Here is a 22018-nt window from a genome sequence, read left to right on the forward strand (position 1 = left end):
TCTTAAGTAAGCACAGTTCATTTGTCATTTTCTTTTTTTATATTTATTTATTTATTAGGTATACATTATTCTGTTTGTGTGTATGCCTGCAGGCCAGAAGAGGGCACCAGACCTCATTACAAATGGTTGTGAGCCACCATGTGGTTGCTGGGAATTGAACTCAGGACCTTTGGAAGAGCAGGCAATGCTCTTAACCACTGAGCCATCTCTCCAGCCCCATTTGTCATTTTCAACATCTTAAAAATATTACTTACTTTATTCTGTGTGTATGAATGTTTTGCCTGCACATATGTATGTGCACCTTGTGGGTGCAGGGACCTGCAGAGGTCAGAAGAGGCACTGGATCCTCTGGAAATGGAGTCATAGACAATTCTGAGCCCCTATGTGGGTGCTGAGAACTGAACCTGGGTCTTCTGCAAGAGCAGCAAGTGCAGCCGGGCGGTGGTGGCGCATGTCTTTAATCCCAGCACTTGGGAGACAGAGGTAGGCAGATCTCTGTGAGTTCGAGGCCAGCCTGGTCTATAAGGGCTAGTTCCAGTACAGGCTCCAAAGCTACAGAGAAACCCTATCTCAAAAAAACCCAAAACAAACAAACAAACAAACAAAATACCCACCACCATCTCTTTGTAGATAATTTTGGCTTTGTCAGTTTTGTTGACATTTTTGATTCTCCATCAGCAGGAAGAGCAAAGTAGATCTCAAGGTGAGGAGATCTACTGCTCGTGTTCCCTTAATTTTTCCTGTCTTTCTAAGTTTGCCTCACTACCCTAAGGGTATATTAACTCTTGAGCCCTGTGCCATAACTTAATTCACAGAGATCTTCATCATATATCTCCTTCACAAGGTATCAGCACTGGTCCATTTTATTAATGACACTATGCTAATGGAACCTAATGAAGAATTGTTGGTAAAGCACGAGATGTTGGAAAATAAACCCAATCAAAATTCAAGGATATTCTCCCTTGGGAAAACCACTAAGACTCCAGTGGGGGAAGACACAAAAGATACCCCTTCTGGTTACACCTGGCTTCTTCTGCTACTAAGTACAATGCTTCCTGGGCCTTTTTGAATTTTTTTATATAACGCATTCCTCATTTGGGCATGTAACTCTGGCCCATAAACAAATTGACTCAAAAAGCTGCTAGTTCGTGTGGAGTGATAGAGTCAGAAGATAGGACGTTCCTTCACTAGGTCCAGGCTGCTCTACCACTTGGGCCATGTGATCCTGCAGACATAACAATACTTAAGGTATCGGTGGCAAATGGGGATGTTGGCTGCCTTTGACAGGACCCCATAGGTAAATCTCAGGAGAAATCTTTAGGGTTTTGGAGCAGGGCCCTGCCTTCCTCTGAGGACAACTAGTCTGTCTTTGAGAGACAAATCTCAGCCTGCTACAGGCTCTTAGTGGAGAGCAAATACTGGACAATGGGCCACCATGTTTCTATGTGACCTGAGATGTTCAAACTGAGCTTGATGTTATTTGATCCACCGAGTTATATAGTTGTGTGTACACAGCAGCAACCTGCTATTAATGGAAGTGGTGTAGAGGCGATCAGGCCCAAGCTAGGCCTGAAGGCACGTGGAGCTTACTTGTAAGTGACCCTGTGTGTATTACTTGTAAATACCTGTGGCTCCTCCTCCTACTGCAATGCTTTCTATGCAGTGCCCTTTGGCTTCATGTGATGTGCTTTATGCAAAGTCCCTATGGCCCCTGTGGTACCAACTAAAGAAGAAAATACTAAGGCCTGGTTTCTAGGTAGTTTCGCCTGTTATGTAGGCAGTACCTAAAAGAAAATAGCTACAGGATACAGTCCCTTTGGGGTACATCCCCAAGGACAGTGGTGAAGAGAAGTCATCACAGTGGGGGAACTTTAGGTGGTGAACATTGTTGTACATTTTATTTGGAAGAAAAACTGTCCTCATGAATCAATCTATACTGATTCATGGGATGAAGCCAATGGTTTGGCTAGATGGTCAGGGACTTGGAAGAAGTGTGATTAGAAAATTAGTGGGAGGGCTGGAGAGATGGCTCAGAGGTTAAGAGTACTAACTGCTCTTCCAGAGGTCCTGAGTTCAATTCCCAGCAACCACGTGGTGGCTCACAACCCTCTGTAATGAGATCTGGCACCGTCTTCTGGCATGCAGACATACATGGAGGCAGAATGTTGTATACATAAATAAATCTAAAAAAAGAAAAGAAATAAAAAATAAAAGAAAATTAGTGGGAAAGACAGTTGAGGGGGAGGGATACAGATGGACCGCTCCATGCGAGCAAAGGATGTGAAGGTTTTTGTGTCCCTTGTTAACACTCACCAAATGTGACCTCATCAGAGGAGAGCCCCAATGATCAAATAGATAGGTGACTTGTGGTGTGGATGATATCAGTCTCTTTTCCCAGCTGTCTCTATCACTGTCCAATGGGCTCATGGAAAAGTGGCCATGGTGGAAGGGATGGAGGATATGCATGGACTCAACAATATGGACTTTCACTCACCGAGGATGACCTGGCTGTGGCTGTTGCACAGTGACAAATTTTCCAATAGTAGGGACCAACACTGAACCTCCAATGTGACACAAGTCCCTGGTGTGGCCAGCCCATGACCTGGTAGCATATATGGATTACGTTGGGTCATTTCCATTGTGATGAAAAGGCAGTGTGTTGTTCTTACTGGAATAAACACTTTTCTGGTTATGGATTTGCCTTAACTGCACATCACAGTTTTTCTGTCAAAATACCGTCCACAGGCAGGGGGATAACTAACATGAAGGATGTTTGTAAAAGCCCTATGGAAACCTATTATTTTATGAGCTACACACAGACACACACCCACACACACCCGTACACACACATGCACACAAAACAGTTCAATTGGAGTTACCCTACACAGAGGATAAATCTCCCCTCCCCCCAAAGCCTTAGGTTGCCAAATAAAAAGCCAAAAGCATGATATCTCCTCCTTAGTTGTTGGCCAGGGGTGTTCCAGAGATTTCCCCAAACAATATAAAATATTACTAGTGCTCTTGGTTGCCTACCAGAACTTGATATTAAAACCCTATTGCTGAAGACACCATGTATTTTGGTCACATGGCCTGGAGAAATCAAACTGGTATTGACTAAGAAGCTTTCTCCCTATTGGACAGCTTTTAGAGTACTGGAAATCATTATGCAGGCTGCTAGGGAAGAAAAGTCTTCAATGGTCTTACCAAACTGTGACCCCTATGAACTACAGTAAGGCGCTGTGTAACAAGATAAACCGGCGCAGAGAGTCCGTGTCTGTAGAGTGCTCAGACACAAATGCGGCATCCGTATCGTATCTTGCTTCAGTGAAATGAGTGTGCTGGTGGGCTCATGTTCATGGAATTCACCTCCATGAATGTAGCCTCCACCATTCTAAAGCAACTGGCTTGAAAGAACAATGAAATAACCTTTCAAACAGTGTCTACTATGTGGCAATAGCCTGGAGGGTTTGGTAGGGTTCTCCAGAAGGCTGTAGGTATACTCTCAGAATTAGCATCCAATATACGATAGTTCTTTCTTGGTCAGGACTCGTGGGTTTGGGAATCAAAGGATGGGAATGGGAATGATACGAGTCACTATCACCCCTAGTGGCCCACTAGTAAATTTTTTTTTAATTTCTTTTCCTGAGACCTCACGTTCTGCAGGCTTCTACCAGGGTAAACAACAAACACTCAGTTGAACTCAAAGCAAAGACTTCCCCCTGGCCACTTTGGGCTCCTTGTGCTCTTGAGTCAACAGACCAAGAAAAGAGTTACAGTAGTAGCCAGAGTTACTTAATCCAGACAATCACAGATCTATTGGCCTCGTGTAGATCAGGGAAAGTATACCTGTAGTGTAGATGATCCATTAAAGCATTAGTGTCCTGTGATTAGGGTCAATTAAGAAAACTGCAACAATCCAATCCAGACGCGATAGGAAATGGCTCATCCCCTTCATGAATGACGGTTGAGTCATTACTCCAGATGAAGAACTGAGACCTACTAAGGTGCTCGCTGAGCGTGGAGGAAGTTCAGAATGCATAGTAGAGAAAAAGAACTATACATACTAGCTAAGGCCATGTGGCTGGTTGTAGAAAGAATTATATGACCCTGAAATTTTATTTTCAGTTTCATTAAGGATGTATTTGCTTGCAGCAGTGGGAGTTCTGGAGAGAGGGCTCGGTAGGTAAGGCTTACAGAAGACCCGAGTTCAGCTGCCAGCACTGTCTCAACAGCTCACCACCCTAGTAACTCCAGCTCCAGGGATCTGATGCCCTCTTCTGGACTCTGGGAACACACACACACACACCGTAGTCTATTGGTTTTGTTTCTCTAGGGACTAGCTTCTGGATGTGGGTCACAACTCCAAGGCCTGAAAGTCAGCAAGTGTAGAAATCCTTAGCCCTCTGCAACCCACTTCAATCAGAAGTAGCCAAGCGGACTTGACATTCATCTTCTAACTATGTTAGGGTCTCAACTCTTGAAGGGGAATGTTAAGTAGCTAGATAGTCATTGGTGGACTTAGGGGTCATTGAGAATGGGCCCCTTCCTCTCAATCACCTTTGGACCCCACTCGTTCTTTCCATGGTAACCTTAGAAAAGGAAGCAACACACTTACCCGTCCTTGATTTTTAAAACACCACATGAAAAGGGAAGATAGCAGGACTTTGTTGAGGTCCACTAAAAGAAAACTACTTCCTCCAGGTCAAGGGAATGGACTTTGAGTCATACCTCAGTCACTGGGTGGAGAGATAATGACATTCTGACTTGTCCCAAAGATTAGAGCAGTTCATTCTATTGTTCCTTCTCTGAAGAGTTCCTTTAGCTGGGCTAGTCAGAGGACCATCCCTCAGGAAAGATGAGTCACCTGAAGAGGCACTAAGAAGATAGGAATGAGATAATGTACTTCTGCCCCCAAGAGCACCTCCCCGGGAGCATTTACTGGCAGTGCTTCACTGCCCACTTCCCTCAGTTCTAACTCAAAAGCCTACCTTTTTCCTTTCCCCTTTCCCCCTTCTTTGAATAGCAGCCCAAACCCAAGCATGCTTTCTCTGACAGTCTAGACTTCCGCTCTCCCTCGAGCTGCTTGCAGACTTCCACTACTGACTCGAACTCTCCTCGAGCCATCTCATTCTTCCTAGCACCTACTGGGATTTACAGTTTGCCTGTCCTGCTTTGTTCTGTTCTGTTTTTCTCTCTCAAAACCTAATAAAATGGTTCTCAAGCTTTTAAAGAAAGGAAGAAGGGAAGAGTTCCTGTATACACAATAGCCAAAAATTAATTCAAAATCAAATGTTGAAAGAATTTAAGGTATTTCTTTTTTTTTTCTTTTTTGAGACAGGGTTTCTCTGTGTAGCCCTGGCTGTCCTGGAACTAGCTCTTGTAGACCAGGCTGGCCTCAAACTCACAGAGATCTGCCTGCCTCTGCCTCCTGAGTGTTGGGATTAAGGGTGTGCCGCCAGCGCCTGGTGGATTTCAGGCATTTCTGACAGCAGTCCCACTGAATTCTTATTCGTGAGGCTATAACGTGTGTATCTTGCCCTGCACTTGCCTTCCCATCACACAGCACCAGCCAAAGCTAGGCCCAGACACTTAGACTGGGGTTTTGAGACTGTTGGATGTTATGCATCACCACACTTTTTACCACGCATACAAAGTTTTCTGCCTTATAGACATATAAAAGTTTGATTAAAGAAAACCTAGCCTTGCAATGTCTTCTTTTCATCACTCCTCAGTCTGTCAATATAAAATGGATGTGCCTCTGAGAGCTTGTGCGGAGACTGTAGTAGGGGAACACACCCACGTGTCTACTCTCATCAAAGCGTAGTCCTCCATTACAGAGGGAGGCCTTGCTCTTTGATTGGATACACAGCTTCGGGAAAGATACACGCACGTGGAGAGGTGATGGAGGAAGGAGCCACCTGCATAGGCAGCCAGATCAACCGAGTCCCTCGTGGAAGTCAATAGAGAGACACTGCAGCCAGATCGCTCTCACATTCAAATTAATTTGTTGTTGCATTGTAATGTTTTATTTATTTTGAGGTGGAGTGGTCTCACACAACACAGGTTGGCCTTAAACTTGCTTCATAGTTGAGGATTCCTTTGAACTTCTTGTGTTTTTTGTTTTTTTGTTTTTTTTTTTTTGGGGGGGGACGGGGTTTTTCTGTGTAGTTCTGGCTATCCTAGAACTCAATCTGTAGACCAGGTTTGCCTCAAACTCATATCGAGCTGCCTGCCTCTGCCTCCGAGTGCTGGGCTTAAAGATTCTTTAAACTAATTCGCTTGAACTTCTTATCCACCTACCTCTTCCTCCTGAGTACTGGAAATACAGGCATATATCATCATACCCAGTTTTAGGAGGTACTGAGGATCGAACTCAGGGCTTTACATGGTAGTAGTAAACAAGCATTCTACCAACTAAGCTACATCCTTAGCTACAAGATGATTTTATTAAGAAATTTTTGCTTAAGTTTCTGTTTTGAGTTACATTTAAAAATGTGAATTGTTGGGCTGGAGAGATGGCTCAACAGTTAAGAGCATTGCCTGCTCTTCCAAAGGTCCTGAGTTCAATTCCCAGCAACCACACGGTGGCTCACAACCATCTGTAATGAGGTCTGGTGCCCTCTTCTGGTCTGCAGGCATATACAGAGACAGAATATTGTATCCATAATAAATAACTAAATAAATATTTTAAAAAGAATGTGAATTGTAAGCCTGCTATGCTAGTGCATGTCTTTAATCCTGGCACACAGGAGCCAGAGGCAGGTGATCTATATGGGTTTGATGCCAGCCTGTTCTGCATAGGACAGCCAGAGATACATAGAGAGAGCCTGTATCAACAAAACAAAACAAAAACAGAAATGTTAAATGAATTTTGGATTGATATTAAGACATAATTTCTCATAGTTTATGAGTTGAACATATTTGTCATATATGCACACATACAGATACACTCATAATTTAAAAAATCAGTCAAGATTTATTTGCATAAAAGTAAACACACTTTCACCTTAGTAATGCAAATTTCTTTTCATCATTAATGAATGGTAGAATTATATGTATACTACAGAACCTTTCAAATAAATCTCTTTGTAATTACCAGCATACATTTATATTGTGCAGCTCTTTTATGTGCCTGTATACCTTGGGTGACATAAACATTTCTCAGGTGAAAAGAGGTAACAAGTGGGAGACGTTTCTGAAACCCTGAGCTAGAGAACCTTGTGTAAGCATGCTGACCCACGCTTCAGATGAAAGGAAAGGAGTGTGCAGCAAGATGCTTTAGCAGTGCGAGGAAAATAAGCGTGTGATATTTTGTCCAAAAAAGAAAAAAGAAAGCATTTTCATTTTGTTTTATTTTTGCAATGCTGAGGTTCAAGTCCATAATCTCATGCAGGCTAAGCAATTCCCTTACCACTGAGTTCCATCTCCTGTTCTTACTCTACATTTTAATGTGCCAATTTCCAAAAAAGAAACAAACCCCTCATTTACAAAGAACAGACAATTATCCTCCACCTGGATCCTCGTGAATTTGGCTTGCTTTATCACATCTCTGTCTTCCACAGATCTCCAGGATAAAAAAAAAAATGAGGAGCTGGAGGGATGGCTTGCTGAGAAAGCACGTGAAGACCCGTGACTTCAGATTCCCAAAACCCACACAAAGCATGGCACAACTTTCTGTGTCTATAACCCCAGCACTCCTACGGCAGGATGGGAGGAGAAAACCTGAGAATCAGGGATGCTCCAGAGCCAGACAGCCTGGCGGACACAGTGGCAAACAAGAGATCCTGCTTTTAACAATGTGGAATGCGAGGACCGAGAACTAAGACTTCTGACCTCAGCATGCATGCTGTGGCCCACCACTCCACGTGGGTAGATTTTAAGAATTGTTTTATTTGATGTGTATGCACAGTTCGCTTGCATGTGTATATGTGTACCACATGTGTGCCTGGTGCCCAAGTCGACCAAAAGAGAACATAGGATATCCTCACACTGAAGTTACAGACGGTTGTGAACATGAGTGCTGAGAATCGAACCCCAGCCTTCTGAAAGAGCAGCCAGTGTTCTTAACCACTTAACCATCTTTCCAGCTCTAACAGATTTTTGTTTTAAAAACCGAACGAACATTTACCAATATACGGAAATGTTCAGAGGATACTGCATGAACACTGCCTTCCTTATCGGGTAAACAAATGGTAATGCATTGCAGTGTTTGCTCTGTTCTTGAATTTCCCCCCACTTTTTCCTGACCCATTTGAATCTATTATGGTATATTTCATCTCTAATTGCTTCAACAAGTCTTTACTGATGAACATTTTCTCACATGACCGCATTATTGTGACACTTAATAAAAATAACAAGAGTTGAGTTGCCGAGGTGGCTCAACACTTAAGAGTGATTCCAGCTTTTCCAGAGGACCTGAGTTTGGAGCCCTGAACTCACATCAGGCCCCTCACAAATGCCTGTAACTCCAGCTTCAAGGGATCTGACACCTTTTTTGACTTCCTCAAGCACCCACCCATTGTGTATACACACACACACAAAATAAATAAATAAACAAATATAAATCTTAAAAACAACAATAACTGCTTCTCATCTGATGCTTTCAATTTTATTATCCAAGTTTAACAAATTTATCTTTTCTATTCTAAAATCAAAATCTGATCAATCATAGTACTCACAACATTTGTGTCTTTAGAGGCTTTTGGCTATTGGTGGCTCTCCCTACACGTACATCTGTGCACCGTGGGCAAGTAGTGCCTTGGAGGTCAGAAGAGGGTGTCAGGTGCTCTAGAATTGGAGTTACAGATGGTTGTGAGCTGCCATGTGGGTGCTGGGAATCAAATCCTGGTTCTCCGGAGGGGTAACCAGTGCTCTTAACCACTGAGTCATCTCTTTAGCACCAACTTTTGATTTTTTACTTTTGAAATATGTATATATTTAGAGTAGCTTGCAGATAACACAGGAAAACCTGAGTCCCTTCCTCCAGTATCCCATAATAATTACAATTTTCAAAATTATAGTACAATTCAAAATCAGGAAATTGACATCGATGCAGAACATTCACAGTTGAATGCCATTTCAGCACGGGCAGAGAGTCCTGTGATGACAAGTGCAATCAGTTCAGAACTACCGTGTCACCAGAAAGATTCCCTGATGTCATCATTTAGCCAAACAGAAGAGAGAATAGAAACTTTCCTTCCCTCTAAGTCCCTTTCTCCTGCCCTATTTATAGTACAGTTCTGTTAACTATCCCCTCTAAACAAACGCAGATCCATACTAGGCAATGGTACAATTTTTGCTTCAACTGTCAAACATAATTTAGACAATTGAAGAGAAGGGAAGTCTATTGTATTCACTTGTACTTTTGTTCATTCTGTTCTTTCGTTCCTCCTGATAGTCTAAGATTTCTTCTTTTATGATTTCCTTTCTGTATTGAGAATGTTCTCCAGCATTCTTTAAGAATGGCCTGCTAGGACAAATTCTTTCAATGTTCCTTTGTCTGAGAATGTCTTGGTCTCTTCCTCATTTCGGGAAGATATTTTCATTATACAAAACATTCAGGGTTGACAATTCTTTTACTTTCTTTTTCAAATCATAAAGAAACTTTTTTCATCCCTATTTCTTTCTGTTTTATTATTATTTTTATTGAGCTCTACATTTTTTTTCTGCTCCCCTCCCTTCCTCTCCCCTCCCCTTCAACCCTTTCCAAGGTCCCCATGCTCCCAATTTACTCAGGAGATCTTGTCTTTTTCTACTTCCCACGTAGATTAGATCTGTGTATGTCTCTCTTTAGTGTCCTCATTGTTGTCTAAGTTCTCTGGGGTTGTGGTTTGTGGGCTGGCTTTCTTTGCTTTATGTTTAAAAACCACCTATGAGTGAGTACATGTGATAACTGTCTTTCTGTGTCTGGGTTACCTCACTCAAAATAATGTTTTCTAGCTCCATCCATTTTCCTGCAAAATTCAAGCTGTCGTTATTTTTTTCTGCTGTGTAGTACTCAATTGTGTAAATGTACCACATTTTCCTTATCCGTTCTTTGGTCGAAGGGCATTTAGGTAGTTTCTAGTTTCTGGCTATGACAAACAAAGCTGCTATGAACATAGTTGAGCACATGTCCTTGTGGCACGATTGAGCGTCCTTTAGATATATACCCAAAAGTGGTATTGCTGGGTCTTGAGGTAAGTTGTTTCCTAATTTTCTGAGAAATCACCATACTGATATCAGAAGCAAATATACCAGCTTGCACTCCCACCAGCAATGCAGAAGTGTTCCCTTTTTCCCACAACCTCTCCAGCATAAGTTGTCATCAGTGTTTTTGATCTTGGCCATTCTTCCAGGTGCAAGATGGAATCTCAGAGTTGTTTTGATTTGCATTTCTCTTATGACTAAGGAAGGATGTTAAGTATTTTCTTAAGTGTCTTTCATCCATTTTAGATTCCTCTGTTGAGAGTTCTCTGTTTAGGTCTGTGCTCCATTTTTTAAAATTAATTTATTCTTATTTTATGTACAATGTTTTTTTTTTGCCTGCATGTATGTCTATGTGAGGGTGTCAGGTCTTGGTGTTAAAGACAGTTGTTAGCTGCCATGTGGGTGCTGGGAATTGAACCCTGGTCCTCTGGAGGTGTAGTCAGTTTTCTTAAATGCTGAGCCTTCTCTCTAGCCCTGTACTCTATTTTTTATTGGATTATTTGTTCTTTTGGTGTTCAATTTCTTGAGTTCTTGGTATATTTTGGAGATCAGACCTCTGTCTGATATGGGGTTAGTGAAGATCTTTTCCCATTCTGTAGGCTGTCGTTTTGTCTTATTGACCCTGTCTTTTGCTTTACAGAAGCTTTTCAGTTTCAGGAGGTCCCATTTATTAATTGTTTCTCTCAGTGTCTGTGCTACTGGAGTTATATTTAGGAAGTTGTTCCCTGTGCCAATGTGTTCGAGTGCACTTCCCACTTTCTCTTCTATAAGGGTCAGTGTGGCTGGCTTTATGTTGAGGTCTTTGATCCCTTTGGACTTGAGTTTTGTGCATGGTGATAGATATGGGTCTATTTTCATTCTTCTACATGTTGATAATCAGTTATGTCAGCACCATTTGTTGAATATGCTTTCTTCTTTCCATTTGATATTTTTTTGCTTCTTTATCAAATATCAGGTCTTCGAAGGTGTGGATTGATATCCGGGTCTTTGATTCGGTTCCATTGGTCCTCCTGTCTGTTCTTCTGCCAATACCAGGCTGTTTTCAGTACTGTAGCTTTGTAGTAGAGTTTGAAGTCAGGGATTGTGATGCCTCCAGAAGTTCTTTTATTGTACAGAATTGTTTTGGTTCTTCTGGGTTTTTTGTTTTTCCATATGAAGTTGAGTACCATTCTTTCAAGATCTGTGAAGAATTTTGCTGGGATTTTGATAGGCATTGCATTGAATACATAGATTGCTTTTGGTAAGATGACCATTTTTACTATGTTAATTCTACCTATCCAAGAGCATAGGAGATATTTCCACTTCCTGGTGTCTTCTTCAATTTTTTTCTTCAAAGATTTAAAGTTCTTGTCATACAAGTCTTCAACTTGTTTGGTTAGAGTTACTCAGAGATATTTTATGTTATTGTGGCTATTGTGAAGGGTGATGTTTTTCTGATTTCTTTCTAAGCCCTCATAAAGAAATTTATTTCATTTGTAGATTTATATGTGCCAGCCTGGTCTAGAGATCCAGTTTCAGGACAGCCAAGCGTAGACAGTGAAGGACAGAAACTGGCGAAGACGTAATTGAGCAAGAGGGCCATGTTCCAGCCCCAGTAAGCAGCGGAACTAGGCAGCTTTGGCCATGTGGTTCTGGAGTTAAGGATAGAAAAGGGGCGCTACGAATTTGCCCCCGAGACTAAGGAAAACTGTTGAAGCTAGGCATGTGTCAGGGCTGTCTCTGAATGGAGGCCTAGAGAGGCCATTGCATGAAGCTGTGAAGGTGAAGCCTGGATAGCCTTGGAGACCCCAAAATGTTGGAGATGCCAGAGTCGTGGGATACCTGCTGAGGAGAGCTGCTAAGAGGGAATGGAAACAACCCGAGAGAAAGAAGTGTGTTGCAGTCAACAAAGCTGAATGGAGTTGGAGATCTGAAGAGCGTTTTGAACTAATATCTGAATTGAGACCATTTCCTGTTGCCTGCAAAGATGTAGGATTCTCAGCTCTTTCTCCAGCACCATGTCTGCCTGCATGCTGCCGTGTCCCACCATGATGCTAATGGACTGGATCTCTGAAGCTGGAAGCGAGCCACCCCAGTTAAGCGTTTTCCTTTATAAGACTTGCCATGGTTATGATGTCTCTTCGCAGCAACAGAACACTAAGACAGTCATGTTTTCTAAACATGGTTCAGATTGGATAAGCTCTAAGTTTTCCCTTCACTAAGACCTTCTTCTGTTCTGATCAGTCTAATGTTGAGCCCATCCAGTGTGTGTTTTAGTTTGGTTATTTCAGTCTTCTGTTCCAAACTGTGTTTACTTCATTTTATCTCCTAGCTTCTGGAAACAAATTTCTAATTAAAAAAAAATGTTCCAATGTCATCTGTAGTTGCTCATTGGAGTATTATTTTTTGAAGCTTGAGAACAATTTTATTAGAGTTCCAAAGAAAAACCTCAGGGCAGGCAAGCTGTAAATCTTAGCAGCTGCCCAGTAGAGGATGGAGAAGAGGATGGGGGAGGGGGGAGCTATGTATGCCATTCTGAGTTAAGCCAGCCAGCTTCGTGGTGGACGCACAGCCTTATGGCTGGGAGGGGTCCTGGAGAAACATGGTAAGGAAGCCTAAAGTGTTAGGTAAAACATGCTTAGAGCAGAGTTAGAAAGAATGAAAGGGCTGGGTGGTGGTGGCGCATGCCTTTAATCCCAGGGCAGGCAGAGGCAGGTGGATCTCTGTGAGTTCGAGGTCAGCCTACACAGTGAGTTCCAGGACAGCCAGACCTATACAGACAGAGAAATCCTGTCTCAAAAAAAATAAATAAAATAAAACAAAGAGAATGAAAGGAGGAAGAGCTGTGCTTTTTTGAGTAATTTGGAAAAAGGGGCTGACTTACAAAGCCACATGGCTGGGCAGCTTTAAGCCGCTCAGGAACAATTCTTTATGGTCGATTTTAACCTTGTTCAATACTTTAAGTCTGTCATCTGGGGGCTAGAATCTGGTGACTGTTGTTGCTATAGCCCATGGAACATTTTTTCAGGAGACTCTGGATTTTATTCAGATCTCTTATTTGTGATAGGCTTCCTCCGACAGCAATGCCATGGGAGAGCACACTGCCTGGTTATAACTGGATAGGAGGTCAAGTTCCAGGCCCCCTGTTGATCTCAGCTAAGAAAGGAGAGGGTGATACCTCCTTACTGCTGAGCAGAGATGGTTGCAGCCATTATCCTTTTAAAATTTACTTTTAACTTAAAAAATTTTAGAAAATTATTAAAAATGCTTTTCATACAATGTATTTTATTATAGTCTTTTCCCTTCCCCTACTCCTCCCCAGTCCTCTCTACCCACCTAACTTCGTGTTCTTTATCTCTCCCTCACTCTCTTTCTAAAAAAATCCCAAATATAAAAACTAAGTAACTAAAAAATAAAAACCCAATAGGACAAAAAAATACCAAAACAAACAACAAGCACACAGAAAAACAAGGAGTCTATTTTACGTTGGCCAACTATTCCTGGGCATGGAGCCTGCATTGGAGTGGTGTTTTGTATACTCAGTGACACTCCATTGGAGAAAACTTATTTTCCCTTTCCCAGTTTTGCTTTTTTTTAGGGGTGGGACTTTGTGTCCATTTCCTCTTCTCAGTCCTGAGATTCTGTCTGGCTTGAACCTGTGCAGGTCTACGAGTTCCTATGTGAATCAGTCCCTTTGCATCTGTAAGATGCTGTTTCCTTGGAGACATCCTGCCACCTTTACCTCTTAGAATCTCTTCACCTCCTCTTCTACATAGATTCCTGAGCCTTGAGAGTAGGGTTTTGATGAAGACTTCCAATTTAGGGCTGAGTGTTCCAAAGTTTTGCCCAGTTGTGAGTCACTGTGTTGATTCTCATCTACCGCAGAGAGAAGCTGCTCTGATGAGGGCTGGTGGAGGGTCACGGGGCTCTCATCTGTGGCGGTGGCGGAGGCGGTCCCTGGTAGAGAGTGGTTTTGTGACAAAGGAATGGCGATAGATGATAATGAACAGCTGGAAGGCTCAGTGGCAGGGAAGAACCAGGAGAATCCTGGGTCCAAACCAGGAAACTGGGCTCCTAGGGGATGCAGGTGAGCAGGAAGGCGAGCAGGAAGGTGAGCAGGAAGGAAGGCGAGCAGGAAGGCGAGCAGGAAGGAAGGCGAGCAGGAAGGAAGACGAGCAGGAAGGCGAGCAGGAAGGAAGGCGAGCAGGAAGGAAGGCGAGCAGGAAGGAAGGCCAGCAGGAAGGAAGGCCAGCAGGAAGGAAGGCCAGCAGGAAGGAAGGCCAGCAGGAAGGAAGGCCAGCAGGAAGGAAGGCCAGCAGGAAGGCCAGCAGGAAGGTAGCAGGAAGGGACTGCAGTGGTTGTTATCCAAGAGCAGCTTATTTGTGACTTTCTCTGACATCTCTTGTGGTGGCATTTCCAAGGAGCTGACTTCTTTAGCAGCCAGTCTGGGATAGATGAGACACCAAGAAAACCCCGGGGAACCCACCTTGAGTTCAAGTCACTTAGGTTGCAAGTAAATCTGTCCCTTTCTTTTTTAAGCGTCATATGTTTGTTTACTTTCCATATAATGCACATGGTTTAGAATGTACTGCATGTGAGGAATAGGGAAGAGTGGGTCTAGTCCATTTAGCAAGCATTTGGTATTTGAAGCAAATTGGAAAGCTGAAAAAGCTTGCTAAGTGGGTGCCTCATGGGACAACCAAAGACTTTTTCAAAATTCATTATTTTGAACTGTCATCCTCATTTGTTCTATGCAACAATAACGAGCCATTTCTGGATCAGATTGTGATGTGCAGTGAGAAGCAAACAAGCAGCTCAGTGGCTGGACTGATAAACTAACCGCAAAGCACTTCCCACAGCCAGACTGACACACACATCCATATGTACACACACACACACACACACACACACATACACACGGATGCACACACACACGTCATTGTCACTGTTTGGTGGTCTGCTGCTGATCTGATCCACAAGTTTCTAAATCTTGGCAAAACCATCACACTTATGTATGCTCAGCAAACCCACAAGAGACACTGAAAACCGCAATGAATGCCTGCAGCTGGCATTGATCAACAGAAATGCCAGTGCCCCACAGCAATACCCTATCACATAAACATAGCCAATGCTTCAAAAGCTGAATGAGGGGCTGGAGAGATGGTTCAGCGGATAAGAACACGGCTGCTATTCTAGAGGACTCAGGTTCAACTCCCAGCATCCACATGGCAGCTCACAGCTGTCTGTAACTCCAGTGCCAGCAAATCTTATGTCCTCTTCAGGCCTCCGTGGGTGGTATACCTCTGTCCTATGGTGCGGAGACATACATGCTGGGAAACCACCCACACACATAGAATAAAACTAAAGGAAAAATATTTTTAAATTGGATGAATTGAGCTACAAAGTTTTGCTTCATCTAATGTATTTCCTGACCTCCCCCCAACTGGCTACCACTTCTGCAGGCATCTCAACTATTTGCACGGAAAATGCTTCATAATCAAAGAGATAAAGAAAATGATTCCCAAAAATTTCCAAGAATGTAATCCAGAAGCATAGGTTTTCATGATCTAGCAATAAACCCATTGATTTTTTGTTGGCAAAATGTACTGATTGTAATGGTTCCTGTTTTGAGTATTAAAGATATATTTGAGTATCATTGTAGTGGTTTAAAATTAATGGTCTGTAACATCAATTCCTTTTTGCCAACCTAATAAACAGGTTGAAGACAACTTGACACTTGAGTAGACTGCAGGGACGTGAGTACTGAGTCACACCAAATGGTAAACATACCGAGACAACAGGCATTGTGGAGGTCGCGCTCAGCTTGTTGATGAAAACCGAAAAGAGGCCCAAGTGACTGCAACAGTGAGGGAGTTGAACACCAGCAGACAAGGTCTGAAATACAATGAGGGAATCACATTGCTTATCACCTGGTAGACCACTACAAGGATTCAAACTTTATTCTTAGAGGGATGGGGACTCACTGGATGGCTTTGTGAGGACAACTGATGGAATATGACTTGGTTTCATCAGAAGGGGTCTGATTTCTTTGTAAACAGACTACCACATTGTGCAAGGGTTGAAACCTTGAGACTAGTCATGAAGGAGACTACTGAAATGATCCAGTTGAACAAACAATTGTGTTGTGGACTAGAGGAATAACAGTAGGTAGGATGAGAAGCAGTGTAGCTCTAAGTTTATTTTGAAGAGACAGCTGATGGGATTTACTGATAGATTGGATATGAAGTAGTGTTCCAAGGATTTTACCCCCAGAGAAACTAGGAACGTCAAATTACTATTTTTTTAAATTGAGTTACACAAGTCCCTTAATTGTTTTCTTTCTTTTTAAAAAAAAAAATTATTTATGCCGGGCGGTGGTGGCGCACGCCTTTAATCCCAGCACTCGGGAGGCAGAGGCAGGCGGATCTCTGTGAGTTCGAGGCCAGCCTGGACTACAAGAGCTAGTTCCAGGACAGGAAACAAAAGCTACAGAGAAACCCTGTCTCGAAAAACCAAAAAAAAAAAAAAAGAAAGAAATATTTATTTATTATGTATAAAATGACTTGCCTGCAGGTGTCCTTGTAGACAGAAGTTGGCATCAGATCTTATTACCAGTGGTTGTGAGCCACAATATGGTGGCTGGGAATTGAACTCAGGACCTCTAGAAGAACAGTCAATGCTCTTAACCACTGAGCCATCTCTCCAGTCCCAATTTTATTCTTTCTTTAAGATAAAATATTTATCTACTTATTTTATGTGTGTGTGTCTGTGTGCTATAAGCAGACAGATACCTGCAAAGGCTCAGAAAACAAGCAAGCAAAACCTCCATGCCCTACAGTCTGGACCCTCCAAACTTCTCTGGTTGAGAAAAATGCATAGCTAAGTCCAGAATGGATGGAAAGGTGAAATTGTCTTCCCAATTTTGTCCTTCCCGATCTCTCGACTCCTCCCTCCTATTCTACCCCCCCTTCTCTCTTTCTTTCTTTTACTGTGGTGGTTTTGAATAAAAATGGTCTCCATAAGCTCATATTTTTGAATGCTTAGTAACCAGGAAGTAGCACTATTTGAAGGGATTAAGAGGTGTATAGCTATCAGGTACTTCTCCAGCATTATGTGTCTGGCACCATGTTGCCTGCCATGATGAAAATAAACTATACCTCTGAAACTATAAGCAAGCCCCCAATTAAATGCTTTTCTTTGCAAGAGTTGCCATGTTCACGGTGTCTTTTCACAATAGAACACTGACTAAGACAAAAGCTGGCACCAGGGAGCAGGGTATTGCTGTGACAGGCCTGACCATGCTGTTTGTTGGTGGAATGTAGATCTTGGGAAACTCTGAATTAGGGAAGCAATTGAATGTTTTAAGTGGGGCTTAATGGGCTACACTAGTAGGATGGAAAGCAGTGGTGCTAAGAATAATGTAGATTTCGCTTAAGAGTTTTCAGATGAGGAGAATATTAGTAAGTGTCCTAGAGACTGTTCTTGTGATATTTCGGTGAAGAATGTGGTTGCTTTCTGCCTTTGTTCAAAAAAAAAAATCTATCTGCCTGTGACTAAATTGAAGAGTTTTAAATTAACATCATTGGCAAAGGAGATTTCAAAACAGCTTCGTATTGACTGTGCCACATGGTTATTAGTAGCCAGTCTTATGCAGATCTATAATGAAAAGGAATAAACCAGAAAGCAGCACTTCTCAATGGCCTCTACATCATCTCCTGCCTCCAGATTCCTGCCCTGTTTGAGTTTCTGTCCTGACTTTCTTCACAATGAGTAGTACTGTGGAAGTGCAAGCCAAATAAACTCTCTCCCTATCTTGCTTCTCGGTTATGGTGTTTTTTTTAAAAAATTTATTTATTTGTTATGTATACAATATTCTGTCTGTGTGTATGTCTGCAGGCCAGAAGAGGGCACCAGACCTCATTCCAGATGGTTGTGAGCCACCATGTGGTTGCCGGGAATTGAACTCAGGACCTTTGGAAGAGCAGGCAATGCTCTTAACCACTGAGCCATCTCTCCAGCCCCGGTTATGGTGTTTTTATCACAGCAATAGAAACCCCAATTAAGACAAGCTCTAAGTGTGACTCTTAAATATACACATTTTTCTTTTTGCCCCAGACAGAAATTAATGAAGGAAACTCACAACTAGTCAATGTTCAGAGAATAAATGTCTTTGGAAAGCCAGCCATAAATGGAACATCCATATCATCTGCTTCCACAAAGACTCAGGGACCATTGTAGAAGCAGGGATAGAGAGATTGTGAGAACCAGAGGTTGGGGAGGACCAGAATGGAACGGTGTCTTCTGGACACACCAGAACTGTTGGACTCAGGAACTTAAAGCAGCTGTGTTTGTTCACACAAGGCCCACACAACATCATGTCGGTCAATATCCTAGCATGGAGAACTGAGGGGCTCATGAGCCCCACCTCATACCCAACTAAGGAGCTATTGATGGGTGATGGCTTTTGAAAAAGTCCATTTTGTTTAAGGGTAGTTTGACCCCTGGTAGTTTGACCACACTCCAGTGGATGGTCATACCCATGTGTATATGGGCAGGACAAATTGGACTCACTGTGTTATTTTTTTAAAAGAGGGTCACACTAGAAGGCATGGGGAGGTGGGAGGTGAAAGGAGTTAGAAGGGGGAGTGAGGGTGAATATGATCACAACACATTGTAAAGAATTCTCATAGGATGAATAAAATTATTATATTAAAAAGAAGGCTGCGTCCATATCTTGGAGGTGTGTACCATCTTTGTTCTATGTAATCTTTGGCAAAATACTTCATAAACTCATTAATTTTGATTCATTCTGGTTCATTCTGAAAATATTTTCAGAATGTGGGATAGTCAAGAATTTGGCTTTACGTGAGCGGAGGTCCCTAAAGGAGATGGGAATTCCTTAGGCTGCTATTAGTTGTGTTGGCTGTGTTTCTCTGACACTGCCCCTGAAAGGTTAGTGAAGGTGTACTGCTGGCCTTTCCAGCTGAAAGCAAATTGTTTCTTGGGAGTCCTCTGGGACAGGTATGGATAAAAAGCATTTGCAAAATCAATAGCTGCATACTAGGTGCCAGGAGATGTATTAATCTAGGTCAAGCAAAGACTCGAATCTAGCACAGCAGCTTCAATTTGAGTCAACACTTGATTGATCTTATGATACTAAATGGTCATTCCCTTCATCTTTTGCACAGGCCAAGTAGGAGAGGTAAATGGGGGATGTGATGAGGACTATCACCCTGCGTCTTACAAGTCCTTGGTGAGGGCACTAATCTCTGCGATCCCTTCAGAGATACAATATTGCTTTTGGTTAACTTCGCTTCCAAGCAGAGGCAGCTCTAATGGTCTATATGTCATCTTCATTCCACAGGTCAGGGGACCAATGTGAGGATTCTGCCAACTTCTAAGTTGTTTATCAAACCCAATTATGCATTCTGAGACTGGGAAAATAACTATAGGAAAATAACTATAGTTCAGGCGCTCATTGAATCAACTGTGAGTCAGACCTTTGATAAAATTCCATTGCTTATCTTGTATCCTTAAGTCCCTCCTTTGACTGAAGAACCACAATGCTATTTGAGATCTCCTGGACTTAATGTCAATTCAGAGCCAGTGTAGATACAAAATACCTGATTATTTCCTTTCCCCACCATATAGTTACCTGGGAAAAGATTGTAGATTCATTTCAGGAGAGATTGAAAAAAGGTTAATAATAAAAAACAATTGGTAGTATAGTAGGGTCCCTCCTCAAGGTGACCTGAATCCATTTCTTTCATAGTCCTATAGATTGTCTAAAGTGTAGAAGTCGGTTAAGGAGCTATGGTTCTTTGTGAGAACATCAAGATCATTGCTTTTCTTCTTCTGTCTGTTAGGGCTGGTATTCTCACTTTGCCTTTGGTAATTTAGTACGGCTACTCGGCCCTTGTAACTCTTACACTCTTACACGCATTGCATTTAGGTTACCCAATTGAATGGCTATGTCTCCCACTCTAAAGTCTGCATTACAGAAAAGAGCAATGACAGAGTTCCTCAAGCTTGCCGGTGTGCCTCTCTCAAACACACTTATAGTATTATAGTATTATTGGAAGGCATGTGTTCTGGACTGTCCTATGGTAGAGGAATAAATATCCAGTTGCCCTAAGCCACTGAATCTGTCCTCAACATTAAGCCAAAGGACATCAGGCATATCCAGATATCCAGCTTTCTCACAGCAAGCCATCTCTAGACTCATATTCCATTCAACCAATCAAATAAATGTGTGTGTGTGTGTGTGTGTGTGTGTGTGTGTGTGTGTGTATCTCTGGGTGGATATGTGAAGATGTGAATGCAGTGCCTGCAGAGACCAGAAGAGGGTGTTGGATCCCCTGGGGCTGGAGTTGCAGGAGGTTGTGAATTGCTCCAAGTGGATACTGAGCTAGCTGAAACATTAAACCCAGAATCTCAGCTCATATCAGTAAATTCAGCCTGGAATGGTTTTATATTCTGTTCACCGCTATGTTATAGCCTTAAAATCTATTAGCATATACATTCTCCAGACCTCTGCTTGTATGAACTAGAAAATTCAAGCAGTTCTTTTGAAGCATAGTGCATCTCCTCAGGGTCATACTGTGTTTCTCACCTCTAAGAGTCTGGTTATAAGTCTAGGACTAACGATGGTCAAGGAGGTGTTCTGAGGGGCATCAGCAATATTTTGCATGGTATCTCCTTCAGAGACAGCAATTGCTAGTTCTATAGATAATGAAGGATTGATTCTCTTGAACAATGATGGAGAGAATAATACTTCAGGGGACAGAGTGGAGGTATACCTATTACTAAGAGTGGGAGACTGTTCATGCAAAATAAAGTCAACACTTTGGGGGTTGGAGAAACGGCTCAATGGTTAAAAAGAAATTTATTAGTATCCAAGGACTTGATGTTTTGGCCTCACTAGGAATTCCTACACAAGTCTATCTTAAGTTATAGGATCCCAATCTTTTCCAGTCAGTGTCCTCACTTTAACTGCAGATACCTTTTGAGGCTCCAACCTAAACTTGTGCTGTAAGTCAGCTAAACTAATAATGAGGGCTCCTATTTCGATTTTGGCATCTTCACCACTATGGGTGCTGGAGAGAGGATTCCCTCTCAGGGCACACTTAGAAACTTTAGATTTTTTTTTCTAGATGGGTTTTCTCTGTGTAGCTATGGAGCCTGTCCTGGAACTCACTTTGTAGACCAGGTTGGCCTTGAACTCACAGAGATCCGCCTGCCTCTGCCTCCTGGAGTGCTGAGATTAAAGGCGTGCACCACCACTACCCAGATGAGCCTTTAGATTTTTTACTACACACCTGGAGCTGGAAAACTGCATCACCGAGCTTGTGTTCTCCCTTTGTTACTTGATCCAGAGATACTGGAAGCAACCAGTCAACACCATTATATTCCCTGTTTTTCAGAATTATTCAAAAGTATTATGTATAAACTCATCAAATTTCCTGCTACTCACCAGTGGTGAACCAGAAGTGTCCAATGCGTTTATTTCACATATTTTTTTCAAGACAAGGTTTCCCAGTAGCCAGTCCTGGATCTCAACCTGTAGACAAGGCTAACCTCAAACTCACAGAGATCTTCCTGTCTATGCCTTTAGAGTGCTGGGATTCAAGGCTTGTGCCACCGCTGCCCGGCCCACATATTTCTTTAAACAGCTCGCTCACTTCATGAATTTCCAGTCAGTGCTCTCCATGCTATCAAGAGAATAGTTAGTAACTTGAGATATAAGATGCTATGGAGTCAGTCCTGGAACTTGATCTGTAGACAAGGGTGGCCTTGAGCTCACAGAGAGCCTCCTGCCTCTGCCTAAAGAGTGCTGGGTTTAAAAGCATGT

The sequence above is a fragment of the Microtus oregoni genome, unplaced genomic scaffold (assembly GCF_018167655.1).
Source record: "Microtus oregoni isolate MIOR12 unplaced genomic scaffold, Mior012 000104F_ref0000108, whole genome shotgun sequence".
Lineage (NCBI taxonomy): Eukaryota > Metazoa > Chordata > Mammalia > Rodentia > Cricetidae > Microtus > Microtus oregoni.